This window comes from Bidens hawaiensis, unplaced genomic scaffold (assembly GCF_021521415.1).
Source record: "Bidens hawaiensis isolate Kalapana, Puna unplaced genomic scaffold, B.hawaiensis_p1.1 tig00029880_1, whole genome shotgun sequence".
Taxonomy (NCBI): domain Eukaryota; kingdom Viridiplantae; phylum Streptophyta; class Magnoliopsida; order Asterales; family Asteraceae; genus Bidens; species Bidens hawaiensis.
This window is the reverse complement of record NW_027505163.1, coordinates 117,501-122,500: the sequence shown is the minus strand read 5'-3', so window position 1 is coordinate 122,500 and position 5,000 is coordinate 117,501. Positions and strand designations below refer to the sequence as shown.

General features: G+C 33.4%; 1 non-coding gene across 1 annotated transcript; it reads right to left on the bottom strand.

The window, feature by feature from the left end:
- Window positions 1-4,189: 4,189 nt before the first annotated feature.
- TRNAT-UGU (transfer RNA threonine (anticodon UGU)) lies at window positions 4,190-4,262 on the bottom strand. Its single transcript has one exon. It is a non-coding gene; the product is annotated as a tRNA-Thr (tRNA).
- Between the last annotated feature and the right edge of the window lie 738 nt (window positions 4,263-5,000).

The window sequence follows — 5,000 nt, the reverse complement described above, 5'->3', positions numbered from 1 at the left end:
TCAGCGGCTTGGTCGAACCAAGCCTCCGCAATTTCAGAATCCCCCTGGCGAATGGCCTGTTCTCCCCGGTTGGAATAGGTGGGGTAATTCCTTCCCTTAGAACCGTACTTGAGAGTTTCCTACCTCATACGGCTTGCCAGTTAACTCTTTTTGTATCCCATTATCCCATTTGAATCTACCGTATCTAACTGAATAACATTTATCGTAGATCTATCCCATTTTTTCGGGTTAACTAAAAGAAGTTAATAAAATGAGTTTCAAACTTAAATCTTAAGTTTGGATTAAAAATCTGGTTTATTTTAGTTTTATCTTTTCTCCCACCTTCAGAAGAATAAAACATAGACATTTCGCCTATCATTAGAATTTTCTGAAAGGTAACTATCTCAGTTTCATATCATATAGAAATTTTGGATTATATAGAATTTTTTAAAAAGACTTTCGAAAGGAAAGACTTACTATCTTTGGGATCTGATCCTACACCGCTGCTCAATACCTTAGTGGATCAACTCTATTACATAAGTTGATTACTAACGTTTGTCTCACATCATGACATAAGTAAGCAGTTCTTATTGTATCGGCCAAAACCTCGCTAATTGATCTTTACGGTGCTTACTCTATCAATTAGATACTTTACCCATAGACTAAAATAGCTAGGCATATCTATTTCTTCATATTTCAACTTCTATGAAGTTTCTTTCTTTTCTATAGCTAATAAAAATCGTTGTTTTAGACGATGCTTATGTAGAAAGCCCTTTTTTATAGTATTTACTAGTGAATTTGATCTTTCTTTACTTTTTTCTTTCTATAGTGGAGATAGTCGCACGTAATGACAGATCACGGCCATATTATTAAAAGCTTGTGGTAAGAATGGGTTTCGTTCGAGCGCTCGAAAATAATATTCCAAAGCTTTTGTGTGTTCTCCGTTACTTGTGTGGAAAAGTCCTATGTTATAGAGTATATAACTTCGGTCATAGGGATCAATTTCTAGTCGCATAGCTTCATAATAATTCTGTAAAGCTTCCGCATAATTTCCTTCAGATTGGGCTGACATCCGTTACGGTCGTCATTCAATTCAAAGAATCTCCGTTACAGAACCGTACATGAGATTTTCATCTCATACGGCTCCTCCCTTATGTGCATAATGATATAATGATAAAATAAAGAAGATGAAAAACTTCTCATTATGAACTGAGTAGGGCTAGTGTTTTTACAAGAAATCTCTAGCCAAACTTCCTGCAAGAGATCTTTTCTTAACATCAAACGTATTTGTACTAGAGAGAAATGATAACTCCAACAATTTCTTTGTTCTCAACGCTTCCCAAATTCCAGAAATAAGTCACTTCAACAGCCTTCGATGGTTATACGGGTATCCAAAATACAAACGAGATGGATGTTTGTTGTCCCAACCATTCTTTTAGTCCCAAGCCTGCTAAAGAAAGGGATAATTTATAACAAAGTTTTAGTGTTGTTGATTCCTAGGTGTAGTGCTTCTTCCCCTCTGCTGCCTATTGGTATTAGTGGACTAGGATTGACCTGTAATACCGAACCATAGGTATAACCTTTCGCTCAATACTAGAATCGAGAATTGAAACATAGCATCTGAGGCTGCATTAATCGAGGATACACAACAGAAGGAATTGTTCTATTTCCAAACTTTACCTTCAACAAGCGTAGATTTTTTTATTTTCTTTTTTTACCGATCACGAATCGTGTGTATTTCTTTTCTCGTAAGACTGAGAGTAACAAAAAAAAATCAAATCGCACCATCTCTGTAATAGGTAAATGCCTCTTTTTCTACTGAAGTTGTCGGAATTATTCGTAATAAGATATTGGCTACAATTGAAAAGGTTTTATCAATAAAATTTCCATTTATCCGCGATCTAGACATAGGTAGCAATCCATTCTATCATTGTTCTCATTACTTCTCGCGGGAAAATGATCCCCCAAGGAAAATAATTCTACAGTACGAAATAACATAAAAACATATTCATTCTCATGAAAAAAAGAAAAAAATGGTCAGTCTATTCGATCTTAAAAAATTCAATATTCAAAAAAAGAATTGATAAGAACTAAGAAATCAATATGGGAACCGGATTCGATTCCATCTTACTTTACTGGAATAGTCTACCAATGAAAGAAACTATTCTTATTTGATTGAAGTTACAGCTTAGAATAACCTCAGTTGGTTGAATTATGATACAAAGAAGAAAAAGAATCATTATATGATGAAAATAGAATAACCGTCCATTTTTTTGTGTTGTATATTTACGTGTATACACTATACAATCAACTATAAAAAAATTCTTTATCTATTTCTATTTTTAATAGAATAGATAGATAGGATAAGGGTTTTTTTTATAACTCTAAAACTGGCCTATAAAGCAATTTGAGAATTCTTCTGATATGGAATCATAGTCTAAATAGATAGAATCATGATCTAAAGATATCCATTAACCATAAAATATAGACCCCTCGCTCAGTCAATTCATTATAATTTCTAATTTCTTGATTTAATCCGGTCGGTATAGTATAAATAGATAATCAGGAAAAGAAGAAAACATTGTTTTTGCAAACATGAATAGAAATAGAATTTTTTTTTTTAGTTTTTGTAAGAAAACAATTTTCTCTTTATCCCCCCAGCCTAGAAGGAAAGATCCTGCTTTTATTATGATGAAAAATTTTCTATTTTGATCGCTTTCTAGTTAGATTCTAGTTAGAATTGATTGGTTGTACCTACCCAATAATCTAATATGAATGATTCATTATTCACTCTATTTTCGGTTTTGGGGTCATAATCATTATGTTAGAGAGATGGCTGAGTGGTTGAAAGCGTAGCATTGGAACTGCTATGTAGGCTTTTGCTTACCGAGGGTTCGAATCCCTCTCTTTCCTTACCTTCACCTAATTTACCGATCTTACTAACCACAATAGATCAAATATCAATGGATACAACTATTCCAACAGTTAGACCTTTCTTTGATATGGATTCTCTAATAGATTCTCTATTTCTAATGGCTGTGGTACGGAAAATACTGTTAAAGAAAAGAGTAGACAAGGAATGAAAATATCCCTCTCGGTCTATGACACCTAAATGGAAGAAAAATCCGGATCAAACCCTTATTTATCTTAACCTTAGGTTAATTTACTTCGCCGAAAGGGAGCAAAATGGGTCGAACCCTTATTCTTATTCGTTTTTATTTTCTTTTTTTTTTTTTTTAGGTTTAAGTCTGACGAGAATAATATTCTACAACTAGCAATTCATTTATTTTCAAGCCGACCCATTTATTATCTATTATTTGATTGACTAATCCTTTATATTGGAATGGTTGAAGAGTCAAATGGTTTGGCAATTCCTGAGGAGGGGATGAGTCGAGAGAATTTTGAATTAGAGCTCTAGATTTTTGTTCATCCCTCACCGCAATAGTATCTCGGGGTTTGCAACGATAACTTGGTATATCTACTATATGACCGTTGACTAAAATATGTCTATGGTTAACTAATTGGCGAGCTCCCGGAATAGTCGGAGCCATACCCAACCGAAAAAGGATGTTATCCAGGCGCATTTCAAGTAATTGTAGTAAAACCTGACCTGTTGACCCCTTTGCCTTTCCGGCGATACGAACGTATTTAAGTAATTGTCGTTCTGTAAGACCATAATGAAAACGCAATTTTTGTTTTTCTTCTAGGCGAATACGATATTGAGATTTTTTCCCGGAACGCGATTGGTTTCTAAGATCACTTCCAGCTCTGGGCCTTTTATTAGTTAGCCCCGGTAAAGCCCCCAGGCGACGTATTTTTTTTAAACGAGGACCTCGGTAACGCGACATAAAGACTCCTTCTTCTTATTTCTATTTAATTATTAATTCTTATTGATGAAATTTCATTTTACAGAATAAAACTAAACTAAAAATGAACTAAATTCTAAATAAAGATAAAGCCAAATTTACTGAAGTATTAAGAATAATGAGATGAGTTAGATAAATATAAAGATCTTTCTATTCTATATATAGCAAAAGAAAAGGACTCTTTTCGTGAGATAGTTGGATATTCCTATAACATAATAACATAAGAAATCAATGGCTTTTGCGAAAAGAGGAAGACACTTTATTTTATTTATTTTTTCAATATTCTTTGATTGCAAAGATGCATTATCAATCATGTAAAACATCGAATAAAACAAATAGCGAAAAGCCGACTATCGGAATCGAACCGATGACCATCGCATTACAAATGCGATGCTCTAACCTCTGAGCTAAGCAGGCTCACATAACATAAATTCAACATGCATAGTAATTCAACAAACTCTTAGAATCTTTGCTATTAACTATTTGAATTCTTGGCTCTTCCATCCATATAATTAGAATATATTAAAGAATATAATATAGAATAAAAAATAACTGTTAAATATTATATTATAGTAAATATTATAGAACATAGCGATTAATTTAGCGATATAGAATTTTTTATCACGATTAAAGATTCTAAAAAAAAATCGATCGTTCAAGTATTCGAAATTTCAGGGTAAAATCAGTGAAAGAGAGACAGATATATAGGGTATGTATCCACCTATATTGAATTGCGGATACAGAAATGATAAAATCGTTTTTGATTGGATCGAATATGAGCCTCCTATAGAAGATGAAAGAAGATAGACAAGAGATCAAAGACAAAGCTTTTTCGAGACAGGAATCAGCATCTATCTAATGAATTAAATCTAATGAATTAAACGGTTCCGAGAAAGAAAAAAGGGAACGAGATCGTAATGAGATTTTCATCTTAAAAAGGGGGATATGGCGAAATTGGTAGACGCTACGGACTTAATTGGATTGAGCCTTGGTATGGAAACTTACTAAGTGATCACTTTCAAATTCAGAGAAACCCTGGAATTAAAAAATGGGCAATCCTGAGCCAAATCACGTTTTCCGAAAAAAAAAGGTTCAGAAAGCGAAAATCAAAAAAGGATAGGTGCAGAGACTCGATGGAAGCTGTTCTAAAGAATG